Consider the following 23,546-nt stretch of genomic DNA (forward strand, 5'->3'; position numbering starts at 1 on the left):
GCTCAGAGGTTTGGGCCTCTGCCTTTGGCTCAGGTCATAATCTCAGGGTCCCAAGATCAGCCCCACATCGGGCTCTCTGCTCAGCGGGGAGCCTGCGTCCCCCTCTCTCTGTGTCTGCCTCTCTGCCTGCTTGTACTCTGTCACTGTCAAATAAATAAAATCTTAAAAAAATAAATAAATAAAAGGATAACATGTGAATGAGTGAGTATGTATGGGGTGGCCCCAACTAGATGCTTAAACATTTAGGTCTTTGTATCCATAACCGAGAACATAAATAGTCACAAAAAATATAATTACAATCATATTAAAAAATTAGAGTGTCAGAGAAGTATTTATTAGTTTTGCATGCTAAAATGCATGTTGATATTTACATGTATATTGTCTTCATTAGGCTTGAGCTCCTTATTTGTGTATCTTTATAGCTTCTTGTAGAACATGGTATAAAAAGAGAACTTTACAAGTATATTTTGAGTGAATGAATGAGAAATTCCAAAGAAATTTTGAATTTGGTAACTTGTTTAGTTTTAGAATAGAGTAATGCTTTTTTGTTTGTTTGTTTTTATCTGATTATCAGTGTAATAATGCAAAACAATTAAGATCTCTACACATTCTTTGCTATTTGGTTTAGCTGTCAATCACCCACTCTTGATATGTAAAATCTGTCATTTGGGAGCTGCTGGTTGGGTAAATGAATGCACAAATAACTAATTTTATGGATATTTCACAATCCCAACATCCTGGTATTATTTTACCAAATGGCATTTGAGAGGGTTTTGAAGATAATTAGTTCAAAGCAATTTGTCCTTGTTCAGATGTAAGAATTTTTCAGTTCAAAGAATGAGGAGATGTATCCAAGGTCACAAATTATTTACTTGGAAGACCAAAAACAAAAACAAGAACAAAAAACCCACAAAACAAGCAAAAGAAAATACATACATATGGATGTTTTTTGTTCATTTATTCTAACAAATATTTTATATAGTGGAAAACAGAAAAAATTAAAATAAGCAATACGGAGCACCTGGGTGGTACAGTTGGTTGAGTGACCCACTCTTGGTTTTGGTTCAGGTCGTGATCTCAGGGTCCTGAGATGTAGCCCCATGTCAACCTCCACACAGAGTCTGCTTGGCTTTCTCTCTCTCCCTCTACCTCTGCCCTTCCTTTCTGCTCTCTATCTTTCTCTCAAATAAATAAATAAGTCTTTAAAAAATAAGCAATATGATAAACTTGAGATTTTACATACATTCTAAGAAAGCATAAAATGAACATTAAAAATAACTTTTTCTCTCTGTATATATCTATATGTAATTACCCATGATTAGAAAAATGTGAACCTGTAAGAGTAAGACACAGAATAAATTAGCAATAATCAAGTTTTTAAAATTTTGTCTATGTATTTATTATATTGGCCAACATTATCATTTTGATAAAGTATTGCTCACTGTCATTCACAGATTTGGGGCCCTATCTTAAGAGACTATTTAGAAGAAATGCTAAATCAATAGCTAATGATAATGATAACTGAACAGCATGAATTTTGCCCAAACTACTCTGAGAATAATGGTTATGGATAATGGATGGAAAAAAGTTAGGAAAAAAGCTGTCATTCTTTTAGTTAACATAGTTGTCACATGAAATCAGTATATGTACCATTTATGTTGTGAAGTTAGCATTCATTAAATAGCATTTCCATAAGAACAGGTATCATCCCTTTTTTAAAAGATTTTTTAAATTTATTTGACAGACAGCAATCACAAGTAGGGAGAGAGGCAGGCAGAGAGGGGGGAAGCACACTCCCTGCTGAAGAGAGAGCCCAATGTGGGGCTTGATTCCAGGACCTTGAGATCATGACCTGAGCTGAAGGCAGAGGCTTAACCCACTGAGCCACCCAGGTGCCCCAAGTATTATCCCTTTTTAGTGGTTAACAAAAATGACATTGTATTTTTTAAACTGATGTGGACAAAGTTATAGTCTTAGACTAATTTTCAGGTCTATGATATTTAGAACACCATCCATCAAGTGTTTATTGTATATTTACTCTATGCCCTGAACCATGACTGTCTTATTCTGAGTAAACTTCAGTAAAAGGTATGAAGGTTGGTATGAAGCTTTGCTGGCTCAGAATTGCCTAAAGTACTTCTCAAAATGGATATTCCTGGTCCCTTACATACAGAGACTTTTCAATGTGTAGGAGTAGAGTAGTTCCTAGGAATTCTTAATACAGGCTCCTGAGACTTGCATATACTAAAATCTGAGTTCAATTGGAATGGAAAATAAAACAGAGTTTACTTTTTCTTATTATTCTTGCTTAATTAAAATATTACATAATTGGGATAAACAATCCCTTCTGGGCTTTCTAGTCTCTGAAGACTGAGTAATTTTTTTAAAATGATTGAAGCATTAGCAAATTTTAAATTATGTACCTTATCCCCAGCAGCCAGCTCTACCATACTACTAGTGGAGCATATATTTCTTAAATTACTTGCAAGCTACTAAAAGAGATAATTTTACTGAAGGATACAGAGACAATTTTCCTTCCCAGTTTTTGTATTTGAAGGATCAGAACTTTATGAAACTTGTTTCTTATTATGTGTATTACACTGATTTGTTTCTGCTGATTTTGGAAAACAACAACAACAAAAACAAACCCTGAGGGGAAAAAAGGATCTTAACAAAACCTGGTTCCCTAAAGCCTTTGAATCAGATGAAGCAGTATTGCTATGTATCTATGCATAATTTCTATAAGAAAAATCAGAAGAAAGAGTAAACAGCTATATTGCAGTCTTAATTCTAGGTTTATTTCTAGTAACATTCAATGAAAGAGATAAAAATTGTGCCTACCATTATTTGGAATGTTTTTAAAACAATTTTCAAATTTGAACAGTTAATGTATTTGTATTGTTTTCAAAGAGCTTAAAAGGAAGCAACTTCTTATCTGTAGCATAATTACCAACCAAGCAATTAAGCCCATTAATGCATACATATTAATTGTATATATTACTTGCTTGTCTCTGCAAAGTATTATGCCAAGAACAATAAAAAATACTAATCCTCTGAACAATGGGGAATACCAGGTTAGGATTAGACATAGTTTCTGCTAGTTGGAGTTTATAGTTCAATATGGCCATAAAACATGTACATAACATAAAGCTTTGGGTCTTTTTCAATGGATTAAGAGGAACCCACTACTTAGAAGTGTCCACTAATTTTAAAGGGTAGAGATGAAGAAGAAGAAGTCCAAGTGACAAATGAAGGAACAAACAGTGGATAAAGGTGTTCAGATTCAAAGAGACTAACTGAAATCTGGGCACCAACCCTCAGAACCACAGCAGTAGGGGAAACTAAGGAGGTTGTAGAACAAAAGTTTTCATTCTCCAGAAGTTCCATTCAAGTAATTTGTCCACTGACATAGTGAGCTAAGTTACACTGTTTCTCAGAGGGTAATGAAACAATCAAATAGCTTGAATAAAGTATGCTATGTTAAAGATACATGAGAAATGATGGGGTGCCTGGGTGGCTTAGTTGGTTAAGCATCTGCCTTTAGCTCAGGTCATGATCTCAGGGTCCTGGGATCCAGCCCCACATACAGCTCTCAGCTCAGTGGCCAGTCTGCTTCTCTCTTTTCACTGTCTCAAATAAATAAATTTGAATAATTTATTTCTCTCTCAAATAAATAAATAAATATCTTTAAGAAATATATGGCAATAAAAGTGATCGCATTTTCATGTGAACAGTATCAGAAATTAAAATGTATAAACTAACTTAAAGTTGGTTCAAAAATGCACCTAATTTCAACGAAAGCTGAAATATGTAAACTTTGAAAGCTATATGTATAAATATACAGTCATTTTTTAATTACAAAATGTGTTTGTAACAAAGAGCTAAAAGATTGTATCCTTTTGTGATGTTTCTATTTTAGGGAAAATAATACAAAATTCTGAGGATAATTAGAATGGTATTGCTCCAAAGTCAATATAGGGATTTAGAAACTATGGTACATGATTTCCCAGATGTATGGAAAAAACCTACAGGATTTGCAAAAGAATTTAGTCACTGAATTATATTAAAAGACATCAAATGGAAGATAAATAATGTATGTTTATTATTAAAATATAAATATTGAGCATAAAAAGGGACAACTATCTATACTAAGCTAATTTAATTTTTCCTGGCAATAGTGGTAGATCTAGGTCTCAATGTATGTAATACTCAATTAACAGCATTTTTCCATAATTGGATTTTAAATACTGCTGCCAGATTGATCTGTCAGGTATATAAATTAATAAGTAAGAAAAAATAAAAATATGTTTCATATGCACATTATCCTTGTTTTTTGGTTTGGTTTGTATTTGTTTATAGCTAAATACTTATTTTACTTCAAACTGTTTCTTTATTTTTTAAAAAAGATTTGGTTATCTATCTGAGAAAGAGAGGGAGAGCAAGGGAAGGAGCAGTAGGAGAGAGAGGGAGAAAATCTCAAGGAGACTCCCCACTCAGCATGGAACCCAACATGGGGCTCAGTCTCAGGACTCTGAGATCACGACCTGAACAGAAACCAAGAGTTGGACGCTTAACCAAGTGACCCATTCAAGTGCCCCTTATCTTGTATCTTTATATATTGTTATTATTATTTTAAGTGAGAGTTGTAAAAACCCTATTTATTTCATTATAAACTTTTAAGATCTTAGTAAAAATAGTAACCTGTTATATAAATTAGGGAAAATTGGTTTTTAGGCAAAACATGCTTTCTCATTATGGTGTTTTAAGACTTTAGAAACGTCTATTTTCTAAAGAAGTATAACCAATATATAGTTTGCCTTACTCATCTTCTTCTATAAATGAATAAAGGACAAATTCACTTCAGAAGGTCCAGTTGTCAAAATTTCACTTTATGTTATTCTTTCCTAGAATTAACACTAGTATTCTGAAATTTTAAATTTTATTTTATTTACATTCAAATAATTAACATATAGTGTATTATTAGTTTCAGAGGTAGAGTTCAGTGATTCATCTGTTGTATATAACACCTAGTGCTCAATATATCACATGTCCTCCTTAATGCCCATCATCCAGTTACCCAATCCCCCCACCCCTATTCTAAGTTTTAAAAATGAATTCTGCTATATAACTTTTCAGGATATGCTGTTGGAACAAAACATATTTTAACCATTTAAAAATATGTTAGACATTTTCATTTTTTACAAAATAATTATCAAAAAAATAAATAGTTCTGAAAATTTTCTTGATATTATATTCAAAATATTAACATTATCTTATATAATTATAGTCTGACAAAAATATATCCAGGCTTGTTCTAGATGATAGAGCTATAAAATTATTTGTGTTTTGAAACTTCTGTTTCTTTTTTTATTTTTAATTTGAATTTTTCTGTCTTTTCTTTATGGATAAATTCTCTCTTGAATTTTAATTTGAAACATCTAATTTGTAGTGGGCTTGGAAGACACATAAAAACAACAAAAATCACATTACTAAAATGCATAAAATAAAAGAATGAATCAAGTTGAGGAATATCTAAAGTAATTTGATCTTGTTGTTAGAAAAATCTGGTTACATATGGATAAACTATTTTTTTCCAGAAATCTGAGATTCTTAACTGATGTTAATATGTGTGTGTACCAAGCAAATTTTTCTGTTCATTTAATTTGATGATGAATAAAGAGAAGCTCACAAAATGGATGTTCTAGATAAAATTCACTACTTTCCCTTAAGAAAATTCAGGGTGTCTTAATGTGGGTTTCCCCAGAGACCAGCCCTGAAACAAGAATCTGACTGACAATTACTTTGTTAGTGGTTCTAAGAATAACAGGTCCAGGTGGGGTGATGTCAAGAATGAAGAGAAAGGAATATCTAGGGCATATCAGTGATCAGTCCATTGCTGTGGGCAAATGGAGGAACTCAGCACATCAGTGATGTGTGAATAACACTTATTCACCTTAGGGATGAGAACTAGGGACATTTACTTACCAATGCCCATCAGTCATAGTTTGATGACAACAGTTGAGGAAGGGGAATTAGGGCAAGGGAGTGGGAATTTAGTTCCTCAACACTTCCAGCCTTCTAGCACTTTAAACCCTGTGAGTGCAACTTGCCAGTTTTCATAGTTGCTCAGAATAAGGCGCTGTCCACCAGTTTGAGAACAGTAAGGGCTGTGTACATAAAAGAATACCACTGACTGGTTCTCTTGCAGAAGAGAAAGACAGAATGTTGAAACTTTCACAGTGGGTTAATAATAGAAAACAAAACAAAACAAAAAACTGGGGTTGTCTGGTGAATGCTATATTGAATCATATAAACTTGATCTATTATAGATGTATATTAAACCTTTCCTTTAATATCACTTTTTCTTTTTTTAAAAAGATTTTATTAATTTATTTGACACAGAGAGAGAGAGATCACAAGTAGGCATAGAGGCAGTCAGAAAGAGAGAGGGAAGCAGGCTCCCTGCTGAGCAGAGATCCTGATGCAGTGCATGATCCCAGGACCCTGAAACCATGACCTGTGCCCAAGGCAGAGGCTTAACCCAATAAGCCAACCACTATTTTCTAAATATTAGACCACTATTGTTTTGTCTCAGCTAGGAAAATCAAGATATATCAGAGAAATGAGGCAGGGAATGATTGGGATGTTCAAAGTGAAATGAAAGTGAAACGTAAAGCATCACTGATGTTCCTAGATCCCAACAAGGAGCTGAAACCAAGTAAATACGACCTTGTGAGTGTACCAAGTTACAAAACAAAACCAAACAAAAAAATTAGCAATACACTTCTCATCTGCCATTTTACATTGCTGGAATGGAAATAGATTTTTAGAATTACACAGATTGTTCTTTAGTTTTGTTTCAATAGCTTCCGTGTTACAAAGGGTGGCTTCAGTAGATTTCAAGGTAAAGCTAGGATGGCATATTTGTATAATGAACATTCCAAATGACATAAAGGTAATGATATGGAGGTACTGGAAACATGTTTGCATTATTTAAAGTGACAAATGTTAATTTAGTGGATAAGCAATCTGTCACCTGCTCGGGACATAGTCTCACAGCTGTGGGAATCAAACTGAAGCATGACTTACTGAAAGTCATTCCAGAAGCACCTGTTCCGGACAAAAGGATAAATTACTTTTATTCTTAGCGTATGTGAATATTATTTGAAATGTGTGGGTCATTTGCCACAGATTTGGCATCATTAAGAAGACTTATCAAGTTCACAGATGTTGTGCTCACTCAGGATCGGAAATGACTGAGCTGAATGCTGAGAAAGGCTTGCAGAATTAGATAATGAAGGAGAAAACCTCCCTTTGGGAGCTTTATATTTTGGCTGATTAGATCCAATAATATTAGATTTTCTGCCTTATTGTGAGAAATGTAGATCATGAGAGTGAGGACTTCTACATCAGATAAGTATGGGCGTTAGTAAAAATTTATTATTCAATAAAAGTAAAACAAAGCCATTTAATGAAGAAATAAATGAACAAAGATTCTGTGTGATGCTTTTTTAGTCAGTGTTTAGTAGTGCTTTATTTGCTTGCACAGGTCAGTTTTAAACTGTTCCTCTATAATTACTGTGTAGTTCTTATCCATACATTAGAAGCTTAATATGTCAAAATATATTTTCCTTTTTTATATGTAAAAGGTCTATGATTTTTCAATAGCTTTTTATAGAGGCATAGATTTTTTTTTAGAGGCATAGATTTTTAATTGATATGTATTATGGTAATGATAATAAACACAATTTAATAATCCCCTGGAGAGAAAATTATGAAACTTCCAATTGCATTCTTTAATGGAATTCAGAGCTGCAGGAGTCTAGTTCAGAAAGTAAGTATTTGCAAACTGTGGCTTAAAAATAAGAATTACATTTCACAATTGTTAATAATGTAATCCTTCTCTGAAAATCTGGTCAATAGTAAGTTATTGTCTAATCTGTAGAGTAAAATAAAAAAATAGAAAACAACACACACACACACACACACACACACACACACACGCACACATATATAATCTCCCAGCCTCTATACTGAAATGCTATAATGAAATTTCATGGCTGTCTGTTGAACTAAAAAAAATAAAACTATTGAAAAAAATTACTTCATAAAATATATCATTACCCAAATATATGATGTACTTTAGTGGACAACTGTAATTACACTGTTCCTTGAAAACCTGATCTTTTATGTAAGAGTGTATCAACTTTGAGAATTGCATGATGGGTGTAAAGGGAAAGAAAAGATATTATTAAAGAATTCTAAGCTGATTTAGGAGTGAAATAGAGATATGTTGGCAATATAAAAATAAATATTATAGAAGGAAATAATATTTTATAGATATTTTTCAAAATATTTTAAAATTATTTAATTAACAAGACTGGATAATCATTGCAATTGAACAAAGAAGTGGTCTATATGTTACAAAATATTAAAAACTATATGAAGTAAACAAAACTAAATTCTTATCTGAACATTAAAACCGCTGCTAATTTCTACCAAGATGTTTCCACCTAAGATGTTTGTTATGGGTCCTGGGCTATCATGACTAGTGAAAGACAGTAGTCCATAGACGAGTGTCTTTCCTTTTCTTTCATCAGAATGATCAAGTTTAGTCAATTTCACCCCTAAGTAACCCATATTTTGGGTCCTCTATCATCTCTTAGTTTACTAAGACTGCCTTTGAAGTGGTATCCTTACATCTGATTTTATTCCATTTTTTTCATTTTTTTTAAAGATTTTATTTATTTGTTAGGGAAAGTGAATAAGAGCGAGCAAGATAGCACACAAGCAGGGGCTGAGCAGCAGGCAGAGGGACAGGGAGAAGGAGGCTCCCAAACAGGCAGCCTCCCAGCAGGCTGCCAAACATGGAGCTCTATGTGGGTCTCCCATCTGACCCTGGAATCATGACCTGAACTGACGGCAGACACTTGAGTGAGCCATGCAGGCACCCCTTTATTCCATTTTCTACACTGAAGTTCAGAGTGATTTTTCTGGAATCAAACACTAATAGTCTGATTTCATTAAATGGATGATATACAAATCATCTGGTATCTTCTTCTTTTTTTTTTTTTGAGATTTTATTTATTTATTTGACAGAGAGAGAGACACACAGTGAGAGAGGGAACACAAGCAAGGGGAGTGCAAGAGGAAGCAGGCATCCTGCTGAGCAGGGAACCCCATCTGGGGCGGGATCCCACGACTTTGAGATCATGACCTGAGCCAAAGGCAGATGATCAACAACTGAGCCATCCATGTGCCCCAACTTATATCTATAATCCTCTCTCTTACTATTAGTCCTATATCCTATATCCTGTATCCAAAAGATGCTGAACTATTAATGCTCTCTCTAGTCTTCAGTCTTTTGAAAATGCCATTCTCTCTGCTGTATTATTGATCTCTGCATCTTTGTGATTATTTTGTTCTCATCTTTAAGGTCAGATGGATGAGATGGATATTTGGACTGAATTATATAAATTCCATAATGTGGGTTTTGTACTCCTGTCATTATGTTTCACTCTTAATTTCTACAACATAAAAATTGTGGAGAATGTAAGAAATATATTCTTTGTACTTAATTATGTTTTCTTCTCTTTTTATGGGGGGGGGTGGAATGGGCAACTCTAAGAGTTCCCAACACAAAAGTGCTTGTTGAGAATTATTATCAGAAATCTTTATCACTTATCAGTATTTATTTTTATTATGTCCTTTGCACATAGTACTATAATCTATATGGTTTTCATCTTTCTACCATACTGGAAGTGTTTATCTTAACTTCAGCAAATATGAAACAGTATTACTATAAAAAGAAATGGTGAGTTTCAATGAAGAAGAAAATCTAATTAATTTTGAGTTGTCATGTAAGGTTCATGTCAGCCATCTAATCTAATATGTGAATTTAATACTGGTTGAGTCATGTTAGTTGAGTATGGACCATGTATCATATACATCACTCCAAAACTCATTACAATTTTCAATGCATAAATCTTATCAGTCTTAGAGTTTAGGAAATTGACATGCAGGGAGGCTGATTAACTTACCCCATGCCATAAAGTAAGTTTCAAAGACAGTCTGCAAACCCAATTTTTTGAAACCCAAAACATTTTGCCATTCTGCTCCCATATGATCAATCTAGGCTCTTCTCAAACATTACACTATTTAACCAAACTAATTTATTTGTGCCTCAAAATATACACAGTACCTTTCATCTCCATTGAAACTTTATCGGCCTTCTTATCAATATTATCTATCAATATGAAAAAATGGCTAAGGAGAAATTTATTTCTAATTCATGATTCCAGAAGAGCTACTCTTTGTAAGATGTAATCTTACAAATTTTTAAACAATTTTTTTTTTTAAGATTTTATTTATTTATTTGACAGAGAGAAACCACAAGTAGACGGAGTGGCAGGCAGAGAGAGAGAGAGGGAAGCAGGCTCCCTGCTGAGCAGAGAGCCCCATGCGGGACTCGATCCCAGGACCCTGAGATCATGACCTGAGCCGAAGGCAGCGGCTTAACCCACTGAGCCACCCAGGCGCCCCAATCTTACAAATTTTTAACTAGTAGAACAACCACATCCATGGATAACTTCAAAAGTAATATCCATAAGGGATAAATAAAGGCAATACTTCTTTCTATACACTTTCCAGTCTTCACAGGTGTAAAGAGTAATTGTGACCCAAGATAGACCGTAGGTGGTGGTAGCATAATGAACATAGCCTCAAAACAAAACCTTAGAAAACTAAGAAAAATTGTCACTGATGTGGATGAAACTCATGTTTAGAAAAAATGTTTTAAAAATTGCCAGCAAAACAAACAGTTATAACTAAACTAGTAAATGTATTCTTAGTTCAAATATATTTTCAAATATATTAAGTTCAAATATATTAAGTAGAAGAAGTCTTCGCTAATTTCCTGTTATCAAAAAGGCAGCACTAACTTTCCAAAGGGGTAAAAATCCTATATGTTTCCAAGTATTTAATAATGTAGAAGAAACTATAGAAACTTTTATGCTTAAAAACACTTTCAAGTGTTACTTAAGACAATTAAAATGAAACTTGGTATTTCATTTTATCTTAAATATATTCTCTACTGCTTTTCTAAAGAGAATCCAATTGTTTTATTGCTTTTTTTCTACTGTTTCTCTTTTTATTTTCTTTCATCATTTCTGCTTTATAACCAAAAGAATCAAGTTTTTTTAATTAACTTAGCATATACTTAAAAATGAATAATTTACTGGAGTTAGTTATAACATATCTACTCTCCATATATTTTTCCTAATAGTTTTTATTATAGTTTATGTTTCCTTTAAGATATACTATTCAGAGATCAAATTTTTCTCATAACATTTAAAAATGATATAGTTTCATCTGGTCAATTTAGATTTTTTTTTCCTTTTTTAAAATTGTTTATTTTTAAAATTTCTTTAAATTTTCAGCATAACAGTATTCATTATTTTTTTTTACCACATCCAGTGCTCCATGCTATTTGTGCCCTCCATAATACCCACCACCTGATACCCCAATCTCCCACCCCCCGCCTCAGATTGTTCTTCAGAGTCCATAGTCTGTCATGATTCACCTCCCCTTCCAATTTCCCCCAACTCCCTTCTCCACTCTAACTCCCCATGTCCTCCATGCTATTTGTTATGCTCAAAATAAGTGAAACCATAGGATAATTGACTCTGCTTGACTTATTTCACTCAGCATAATCTCTTCCAGTCCCGTCCATGTTGCTACAAAAATTGGGTATTCATCCTTTCTGATGGAGGCATAATACTCCATAGTGTATGTGGACCACATTTTCCTTATCCATTCGTCCATTGAAGGGCATCTTGGTTCTTTCCACAGTTTGGTGACCGTGGCCATTGCTGCTATAAACATTGGGGTACAGATGGCCCTTCTTTTCACTACATCTATATATTTGGGGTAAATACCCAGGAGTGTAATTGCAGGGTCATAGGGAAGCTCTATTTTTAATTTCTTAAGGAATCTCCACACTGTTCTCCAAAGAGGCGGCACCAACTTGCATTCCCACTAACAGTGTAAGAGGGTTCCCCTTTCTCGACATCCCCTCCAACGCATGTTTATTTTTGTTTTTTTAAATTGTTATCCATTTATATGGATAACCTAATAATGTATAATAATATATAATATAATATAATATAATATAATATAATGCAATATATTGCTTTCTTAAAATAAAGCACAGCATGAGTAAGCAAGTAACAATGCAATTGCACAAAGATAAAATGATTGTTTTTGGGAAAATAAGATCATTTGTACAATTTAGTTTTGTTATTTTTTATATTCTGAAGGATTATAAGCATTAAGTTTACATTTGTAGAGGGAAGAAAGAACAGCAATGTATCTGAAAAGCAGGCATGGACATGTAGCAAATATATGCCTTTGATCTAAATGACAGAAATAATTTTGCATATAGCATGCAATATTAGGCATGTTTAAAGTGACCTATATTACTTGAAATGCAGGTGAAATATTTTTCAGTTCGATGAAGCCATTCAGTGTAAACCATAAATGAAAATAAATGAAAATATTATGTACATAATATCTATAATAGAATTTGCTACATTAACTCTTGCAGATGTAGGTTAATATTTTATTTGCATATATCCTCAAGTCTGTCCTGTTCTTTGCTTGGATTTATCACAAGTCTGCAGACATGGCTTGCTGCTGGAAATGGACATGAACAATTAAATTTTCAGTATGAAATGCAGTGAAAGATTCCACTCCAGCAGCATTTGCTAAGCCCTTTGGTAGCTGTACTGATAAGGCAAAAAGAGGTTCAAGAATGAGAAATCTAAGTGGAGATGCAAATCTCATGCTTGGTTGCTATATTGCTATCTTAGAATATGCTGATCCTACCTGGACTCAAACTAGTTTAACCAGAACTAAAAAGAAAAGAAAAAGGGATTATGGTACTTTCTTTCTAAACTGTTTTACATTCATTTTTTATTACACCTTTATTACAGTGAAAAAACAATCTCATTAATATATATTTAAAGCAGTTTTTGTTTCATGAATTGTTAAACATGAATTGTTAAATGCACTCCACTTATATTTCTCATTGGTGCTCTCTCCAGACACACACACACACACACACACACACACACACACACACATAGAGTCAGATATATATGTCATGGATTTATGCCTAAATGGTGTCAGCTTATGTTTAATCAATCTTGTCAAATATATTGGTTGAATAAATGTCAAGTTCTATATTTAAACAGAGGAGGGATATTTTTAATATCTGTGACATCTAAAACAATTGATTGTTTTAATTTACGTGTTCTAAAGATGTTGTCCTTTAACCACTATTTATCAAAATTTAAAAATTTACAAACACTCAAAATAGTGCAAATATTTCTCTGTCAGTGTAATCATCTGCATTCCAATAGAATTTTTTTTTCAAATAACTGTGCACAGTTACTTTAATATGACCAGACAGATTTCTCCTTAGCGAATTTTAATCTAGCAATAATTTCACTGGGGAAAATGCTGGTGTTTCTTATGACTAAGATGGACAATTGGAAAAATTAAAATATCAGGGTAATTATTCTTTTTGTAATTTGAAGGTTTTGATTAAAAAAAAGTATAGTGAGATAGTTGAGCAATTTCATATTGGATTCAGTTTTTTTCTTTACTTGAACTGAGCTCTACTTTTTAGAGGTACATAATACAGGTCGGATAAAAAAAGACCAAAGGAGTCAAATCCAGTTACTTACCTATAATATTTATCATGAAGAACTCAAATAATATGACTCTAAATCATTTTTGTGGAATGGAGCAAACACAGACTTATTGCTTTTATTTATAAATTGACATAAAACTAATTTGCAAAATTATGTACAAAATATTATTAAACCAATAGGTGCTTTCTTCAGATTTTTTTTTTTTTAATTGTGTGATCTGTTTTTCAAAACTGTCTGAGTTTATTCTTTTGTTGATCTTTGGCAGTTCTTTTGGAAAACAGTAATTTAAATCTATAATGACTAAAAAAATGAAATTTAGTTTAATGTTACACAACCTGTAAATTTACACATATTACTCAACTTAAAGATAAAAGTCAAATACTAAATTGAGCAAAAAACCCATCTTGTTCTTTGTATCTATACTCTAAATTACTGTTTTGTTTCCTTGAGATGGAATCCTTACACAACTGTTTCTGAGGTTACGAGGTGTATATATTTTCTTAGGATTTCAGTGTTTGCCATTGACCTTAAACAATCTTAACTCTTTGAAAGATGGAAAATAAAGTGTTAAAATTCTGTGGTTTTAGCATTTTTAACTTCAATTAAATCTGCCTGTTTAGTAGAGAATTACAACTAGTTTCACCTTTCAAAACAGTTCATAATTGCTCCAAACACTCATTACTGTGGGTAACTACAATTTTCATGAATATTTCCATCCCTTTATGACTTCATTTTGAAAATAGGAGAAAAACAAGACAAACAGAATAGATCTCTAAATACTGAGACAACTGAAAGTTTGGAAGATTTGGAAAAACACAAAAATTTATAGTTTGTTAGGAAGCATACATTTTATACGGCATTTAATAAAACATCCTGGTATATTTATATATGAAACATAGAACCTATACACGAAGAAATACTGGACAAGTAGCCAAATTTTATTGTAATTCTGTCATTTTATTTAATCCTCTTCTAACCTGTAATCACAGCGGCATTTATAATTTAATTTCTCTTCGGATCTAATTACTGGATAGTAAATGCCTAGATTTAAACACAGCATGGCAAGAAATATATTTTGTACCTAAAAGCAATCATACAAAAAAGAAACCATACAATCACTATAATATTTGAAAACATTATTGAAATTACATATTTGAAAACATAAAACACTTACAATAATATTCATTTTTGTATATGTACTGCTTCATCTGAAGCCATATTTCTTCTACTATTCAAAGCTCAGTTTGAAGTTTACTTCATAAAGAGTTTCCCATTGTAAATGGATTCTAAGAATTTCTTTCTGTTGTTTTCTTATATTCTTCCTAACATGTACATTGAAGCTGTTTCTAATATGGACAGCCACTTTCCTCTAAGTGTTTCTTCTGTGCATTCTTTTTGATTCCATACTTTGTAAGCAGTATGGAGGTCCTGGGAGAGGCTTGGGCAAATATTTAATAAAAATCCTTTAATTTAATAAAAACTGTTTCATACAAGATAATAAAAGTGCCCAGAAGATTATGTCAAATGCAAATGGGAAGAAAATTAGATAGAGACTCTATAGTGTGGTTTTAATTTTATAATAGCTTTTAATGAAAAATGTCAAAAAAGGTCATGGAAATTATATAAGCCAGGGCCCTCCCTCCCCCTAAGAAAACAAAAAATGAAAAACAACCATAAACACAACAATAAAAAGCATTTATTGGATGTCTGTTATATGTCAAGTTTTACAGATATTAATATCCTAACACAGGCATGATCAGTAGTTTACAAAAGAGGAAAGTGAAGCTCAGAGTTTTCAAGAAGTCAACAAAACTTGCCGCTTCACAAAAGACTCAGAATTCAAAATTTAGGTCACGCCAGCATCAGAAATTGTGCCCTCCCTGCTTTACCACCAGTTTTTCTTTCCCAGTGAAAATGCTTAATTTATTCTTCAGTCACCTATGCAAAGTAATCCTTTAAAGAGCTGGAACTACATCTGTTTCATCTGTGCACTGTCCAACTACCTGGTGTTTGTAATATAGTACATATTTAATAAATATTTGATGAACCAAATATGTGTTTTTAAGAAATATTTTCAGCCCCAAATTAAGTATCTATCACAAGTATGTAATGATTTTAGGGGAACTATAACTTGGATTTCTGAAATTGTTTAACTTGAAATTAAAATAAGAGTATACTTTATCAGAAAAATATCAATCAAGTCTACAGAATGCAAAGACCATACTACTTAGTTAAGGTAATTTCATGAAATATACTCAAGAACAAATAAATTTTGTGCAAGTCAAATAAATTTTGAAAAATTTATCTGAATCTTCAAATGTGGTCATTATACTGTTAGAAGAATAATGTATTTGTTGGAAGCTCTTATAATGTACATCAAAACAAACAAAATCTTTGTACTGAAAAGCTAACTTACACTAAGCACACACAACAGAGTATTCTCAGAAATAGTTCTTAATGGGTCCTCATCAATGTGTGTTGAATAAAAATTCTACACATTTCTGACAATTATTTAACACTACCTTTTCATATTTTAGTTTTATGAGGAGGAAAAATAGGAACAATATTTCAATTCAGTTCAATATTGAAAAAATGATTAGTACTGGTGTGCTCTGTGAACAAGGTCTATTATCTACTTGATTTTTAATTACCTTTTTAAAGAAATATGTGTGTCCTGGGATTTTACTTTTCTTTATTATACCTGCTAGATTCTGAACTTTTAATTTCAGACTATTAATTACTGTGATATCCCCAGGTCATTTTTTACCCTCTGTTTCAGAAAGATTCAAGTCAATCTAAACATTTACTTAAGGTTTCTTTTTCTATCTCCCTAGATAACTAACTTAACTTTATTCACACTGAATCTTTTTGTAGCTGCCATAACAAATACCAGTTTCTCTTCTTCTTAACAATTTCCTTCTTAGCGCTAACAATGTTTCCCACTTTATCACTAAGTTTTATTGTCAGGAAGATTCTGCTGTCGAAATTCAATTGTCTGTAAATCTGAGCACCAGTAAAGCTGCTAAAATCATTGTGAGTCTTATTTAACTGTCTGGCACATAAATCAGGTAGATTTTATTTGATTTCCGTGGGATGTTTTTCTAGACCTTAGCGCTCTAACACATACTGATATTAACTAACGGCACATTGAAGTGCATATTAGTGCTTCAAAGAGGAATGATTCATCCAATAAGCACAGCCTATCTTTCTAAATGGCAATCATCAAGAAACATGTCCTGAGTAATGTCATCTTGGGTCAGTAATATAAAAGGGGACTGGAAATTCAAAGCTTTTCAATGTTGTCATTACTTCATTCTGTGACAGTATAATAGTCCTTAAATACTAAGTGGGTCAAATTCTTGTTGTTTAGCATCTCAATCTATCACTGTTTGCCTGAAAGGTAGCATCTTTATAGCGTTACGTTAATTCATTAGTGTTGATATGTGTCTCTACATTTAATTTCATTGCCTTCTTTAAGTTTACCGACAACCGTATGTAGTAAATATTTTTCATTCTTTTCATTGAAAGTTCTAAAATCTAAGGTTCAGAATGAAAAACAACTTTTCCACAGTAGAAAAACTGGTGCATGCAAGAACCAAGACAAAGATATAGATGTGGATGTAGATGTAAATATAGATATATGCCTGTGTTCAAATTTTGGTTTTAGCCTCTACCAAATTCAATTCTTCAAAATGAATATATACAATTTTAGGATATATATTTAATATAATATGTCTAGATATACACATAAACATATATATGTACACACACACACATACACATATTCAAAAATATCTACTTACAATTTATTAAAGAAAAATGAAAGCATAAGTGTATACAATACATTTAAATGTTATCAGTTAGAGGCAGAGATGGCAAAGCATTTGACAAATCCAAATGATTTTATTCAAAAAGAATGTACTTAATATTATGATTCAGATGCCCATATTGAGTTTAACAGGATATCATCTTCCCCTCTTTACTTCTCTTTGCTTGTTTTAGTTATCTTAGAGGCTTTTAGGAGATACATTTTATAGAACCATGAAGATCACTTTTTAGTCAGTGCCCTTGATTTTATATAAAGCATTTTTTTTTCAGGTAGCTAAATTTTACACATGCTAACCACATTTAGTGCTCAGAGGCATGTGGGTACATACAATTCTACTCTAAATTGAAGTCACATTGATGAAGCCAAAGAATAGGACTGAATTATTTTTTTATCTATTTTTTTAAGGAATTGCATATAATGGCAATTTGTTTCTATTTTAAGATATACATGTGCATGTTAACTTTGAAAAAGCAAGGTTAATATTAAGAGAACCTATCTCCAATAATGGAAGCTAGATAACATTACCTAAATTTTCACCAGGTTAAAACGTCAATGCTACGGTAAATTCCTAGTGAATTAACAAAACAAAGGAAATAAATTAAAAATCACATTTTTATATGAAGACTGGGTTACTTTTAGTTGAAGTCAGTTATGGGAGCAGATTTGTATAAAGTGTAAAAATTAACTATTAAAGGAAAGATATCCTGGAATATATAGATGATATAGACATAGCACAATCCATAGTTTCAAAATGAACAAATAGAAAACCAAATGAGGCATCATAACCAAATAACTTAATTTATTAGATCCATAAAATGCTCCATATAAAATAATGATATGTCTACTATGTAAAGATAAAAAAGAGGAGATTACAAACATGAATAAAGAATAAGAAATTATCAAAGTTGGTTAAAAAAAGGGGATGAGGGGCGCCTGGGTGGCTCAGTGGGTTAAGCCGCTGCCTTCGGCTCAGGTCATGATCTCAGGGTCCTGGGATCGAGTCCCGCATTGGGCTCTCTGCTCTGCAGGGAGCCTGCTTCCTCCTCTCTCTGTCTGCCTCTCTGCCTACTTGTGATCTCTCTCTGTCAAGTAAATAAATAAAATCTTTAAAAAAAAAAAATAAAAAAATAAAAAAAATAAAAAAAGGGGATGAGTATTAAGAAGACTAGTAAACGTATAAAATGCAATCATTAGGATTAAAGATTCAATAACTGGGTGAAAGAAATAAGGGTCATACATCATCCAGATGATGTTGCAAAAAACCAACCAAACAAACAAACAAATGAAAAAACCCCCAAAACAACAACAAAAAAACCTAGATCTTTATACAGGCATACCTTGGAAGAATTGAGGGTTTGGTTCTAGATCATCTTACTAAAGCAAATATTAAAGCAAGTTAAAGGAATTTTCTGGTTTCCACCATATAAAAGTTATGTTTATGCTATACTGTAACCTATTAAGTGTGCAGTAGCATTATGTCTAACAAACAATGTACATACCTGAACTAAAAACTTTAATGCTAACAAATTCTAACCATCATCTGAGGTTACATCAGTGAGATGTAATCTTTTTTTTTTTTTTTTAATTTATTTATTTGACAGACAGATCACAAGTGGGCAGAGAGGCAGACAGAGAGAGAGGAAGAAGCAGGCTCCCTGCTGAGCAGAGAGCCCGATGCGGGGCTCGATTCCAGAATCCTGGGATCATGACCCGAGCTGAAGGCAGAGGCCCTAACCCACTGAGCCACCCAGGTGCCCCAGTGAGAGGTAATCTTGCTGGTGGAGGCTCTTGCCTCAATGTTGATGGTTGCTGATTGATCAGTGTGGTGGTTGCTGAAGGTTGGTGTTGCTGTGACAAATTTCCTAAAATAAAACAACAGTAGAGTTTGTCACATCAATTGACTTTTCCTTCCAGGAACTATTTCTCTATAACATGTGATACCATTTGACAGTATGCTTTACCCATTGTAGAATGACTTTCAAAATTAGTCAGTTCTCTCAAGCCTTGCTCCCTGCTTTATCAACTAATTTTATGTAATATCTCAGATCTTTTGTTACTTCAACAATCCTCACAGGCTTTTCCTCAGGAGTAGCTTTCATCTCATGAAACCACTTACTTTTTTATCCATAAGAAAAAAAAAATTCCTCATTGTTCATGATTTATGATGAGATTTCAGCGATTCAATTCCATCTTCAGGATCCACTTCTAATTCTAGTTCCCATATTATTTCCCCATCTGCAGTTACTTTTTTCCACTGAATCTTGAGCACCTCAAAGTCATACATGAGGTTTGGAATTAACTTATTCCAAGCTCCTGTTAACATTGATATTTTGACCTCTTCCCATAAATCACAAATGTTCTTCATAGCATCTAGAATAGTGAATTCTTTCTAGAAGGTTTTCAGTTTACTTTGCCCATATCCATCAGAGGAATCACTAACTATGGCAGCTATAATCTTACAGAACATATTTCTTTTTCCATTCCTTCCCTTCCCTTCCCTTCCCTTCCCTTCCCCTTCCTTCCTTCTTTCCTTCCTTCTTCCTTTCCTTCCTTCCTTTCTTCCTCCCTCCCTCCCTCTCTCCCTCTTTTTCTTTCTTTCTCTTTATTCTCCTTTCTTTCTTTCACAAAGCACATATTTTAAATTCTGAGACTTGAAAGTCAAAATGACTCCTTGATCCATGGGCTTCAGAATGGCTGTTAGCAGACATGAATACATATTAATCTCATTAAACATCTCCATTAGAGCTCTTGGGTGACCACACTCTTGCCAATGGAAAGTTTTATTTTGAAAGGAATCTTTTTCTGAGGATAGGGTCTTAACAGTAGGCTTAAAATATTCAGTAAACAATATTTACTATAAACCAGTAACCACTGCTTTCATCCAGTCTTTGTTGTTCCATGGTAGAACATAGGCAGAGTAGATTTAGCACAATATTTAAGGGTGCTAGGATTTCAGAATGGTAAACAATCATTGACTTCACCTTAAAGTCACCAACTGCATTAAGCCCTAACAAGAGACTGATTTGGTTCTCTTTTAACATATTTACTATATTCTAGATAGATAGGTAGATAATTCTTTACAGACAGATATTCACCCATATATGCTAAGCACATATATATATATGACTGAATAACACTCATTTGAAATAGTAACCAAAACATAAAATATTGAGAAATAAGTAGAAACTACATGTAAATAAGATTTTTTTAATTTTATAAAACTTTATTCAATTGTACAAAAGGAACTATAAAAGTTAATATATAATTCATATTCTTGGTAGGAAGTCATGATGTAAAGATTTGATTGTCTTATTCAATATAATTCAAATGAAACCATCACAAGGGTTTTCATGGTTGTCAAGTGGAAAAGTAATAGACAAATTTCAGTCATAATGGTTAGGAGGAGGAGTTATTTGCCCAGTTAGATACCGAGACTTAGAGTTTGGCAATACATTGCTTATGTAAATTTCTGCAACAGTTCTTCCCCACTGAATGTTCTCTTTCCTGATTCTTATCATATAAGTAAATGACAGCTTTATTCATCAGTTGCTTTTGACATAAATTGGTCCATGTTTTGTGAGGTTCTTACCAAAAATATCACACCTGAACCACCTCATTATCCTCAGCTATGCCTTAACTATAAGACAAGAGGTATATGTATCCAGCAATTTTGGAGTAGGAAGTCATGCCTAAAGTCCCATCTATAACCAATTGAATAACTGGGACAACATATTAAAATTGGTACCAATGCAAAATTGTGTGTACAAGATTCAGGATGGGTCTTCCAACACATGCAGCTGATAAATATAACAAAGAAATCTTTCTAAAAATTCATCAGTCTTGTGGTAAAAAGTTATTTTAAGGACAAACATAAAGGAAGTACCTGATAAATTGCATTGTGGTTAGAAAGATTCAAGAAACTCAAAAAGTCCCAAGAATGATAACTATGAAAAATCTATGCAAAGAATAACTTCTCTCCCAAACACAAATGTTAAAAATGTCAAAAATAAAACTCTGAAACAGCTGGAGAAAAGATATATCATCTTCAAAAGAGTAATTACAAGTCTGATTATCATGAACTCCATAAGAGAAGATACCAGAGTGATGTCTTCATCAAAGTTCTTTAAGAAAATTAAATCTTCCATAGTTTTCAACAAAATAACTAAATAAATAGTAAAACAAATGAGAAGATTAGACACTAATCGGAACTATGAAGTTTAGATTCAGCGTTCAACTGCTTCATCTTTCACTCCTGACAGCTAAAACTCAGGTTGTTTGGCAAAAGAAAAAGGGATAAAATTGATGAATTCAGCTGGTATCAAATCTAGAAGATAAGCCCCAATCATAGACTCACCACATGCAATGCTGCTGGCCAAGCCTGGTGGCCAGGAGGAGCTCTACAATTTGCTGGCATAAAAAATAAAAAAACCAAACCCAAAACCAAACCAAACTACACTAAAACAAAACAAAACAAAAAATTAGAGCTTAAAAGCAGGTCAATATGACTTACTGATAAATTAATTTGTGTCATGGTTTTCACCAAGAATGAGAATTAGTAACTTTTCTTTCACAACCTAAATATACCTTATTTCTGAGTCCTGAGTCTTTTGCTGATAAAAGCTGAACAGGGAAATATCAGTGTTTTAGTATTTCTTCAGAAGACTTCCTGAAGCCTGACACCCAGCACATGCTGGAAGATGGAACTCTGTTGAAGATAATGTCTGAAAGATTGAAGGAGACAGAAGCAGCCCAACACGAGAGAGGCTGTTATAACTGTTAAGACTGGAGTCACAAAGGGGTATAAATTTTCAATGAGTGGTGAAGACCTGCACATTGTCCCCAAGCAACATTTGAAAAGTGTCTGTATGTAGAGGAAAGATTTGACATGTGATACCTGATTTTGGAGTATTAAATGAATTTGGTTTGGAAGCACAGTAAATGTCTGTTGTTAAATGCAAAGTATGAGCTTGACCCTAAATATTTTGGTGCCAAATATAACCTGATCAAATGTTTATATAAGATCTTAGAATCAAATTCAAGTCTCGGTGATAGTGGTATTATGGTTATATTTCATTTTAAAGGCACAGCATTTAAATTATTTTCCAATTTGAAGATGTCAACTGGGTTGGCAGATAACAATCTACATTAGATAATAAAAGCCAAGTTGACATGTTTCCTTTTCTTGATTCTGATTAGCAAGGATAATGGTCTATGTCCAATGTCAGCCAGTCAGATACTCCAGCCTGGGATTTAGAATCTCGATACATGTACATAATAGACATTGTCTGGATCCAGCAGTGACACCAGTTTCAAGTCAAGCACCAGATGATGATCTAATGCCTAGCTCTGTAGGTGTTGGTCATGGATGTCCAGGGCATATGTGCCAGCACTGCTGTGCTTTCCACACCACTTCTGTGCAGTGGCTTTGGCTTATCATTGCCTCACCCTTGGCTTTTCCATGTGCTAGTTTTCTGGTCATTTCAATAATCCTTTGAGCCCCAATTATATTGCAGTGGTTTCCTTTTTGCCAGAACCATTATTTGTTCTCTGCAGGTAAAAGTCCATTTTTTTTTTTCTTCCATGTTGTGAACTCTGAGTCCATTTTTTCCTTCTTTTCTTCTTTTCCTTTCCTTCTTCTCCTGCCTCCCACCAGAAATCACATTCAAAACTTTCTGCTATGAAGTACTACTTTATTATTTTATTCCTACCCTTCTACTCTGTCTTTACTTAAATAAAAACAACTCACAATCTTTAAAATAACATGAATCTGACAGAAAATATCAGTAATATGATTACACCAGATTGGAAATGGGGAATAGAAATAGGAAATTAAGACTATCTTTAATTTCAATGATTCATAGCCTGAAGTTTTAAGAATTTTAGTCTTCTGTAATGTGGATCAAGTTGTTCTTAATGTTTTGAGGTTTTCATTCACACTTAAAATGATCATATTTTGGCAAACAAAAACTAATTTATCTTCCCCATAACTTGACAAATTAAGA

The 23,546-nt window shown here is 33.0% G+C and overlaps 1 long non-coding RNA gene across 1 annotated transcript; it reads right to left on the reverse strand.

Annotated features, from left to right (window-relative positions):
• Positions 1-2,349: 2,349 nt before the first annotated feature.
• On the reverse strand, positions 2,350-19,083 carry LOC116583479. The gene is made up of 3 exons (XR_004282750.1): positions 18,965-19,083; positions 16,839-16,841; positions 2,350-2,361 (listed from the first exon to the last, which is right to left on the reverse strand). It is a non-coding gene; the product is annotated as an uncharacterized LOC116583479 (long non-coding RNA).
• Between the last annotated feature and the right edge of the window lie 4,463 nt (positions 19,084-23,546).

This window comes from Mustela erminea, chromosome 2 (assembly GCF_009829155.1).
Source record: "Mustela erminea isolate mMusErm1 chromosome 2, mMusErm1.Pri, whole genome shotgun sequence".
NCBI classification, from domain to species: domain Eukaryota; kingdom Metazoa; phylum Chordata; class Mammalia; order Carnivora; family Mustelidae; genus Mustela; species Mustela erminea.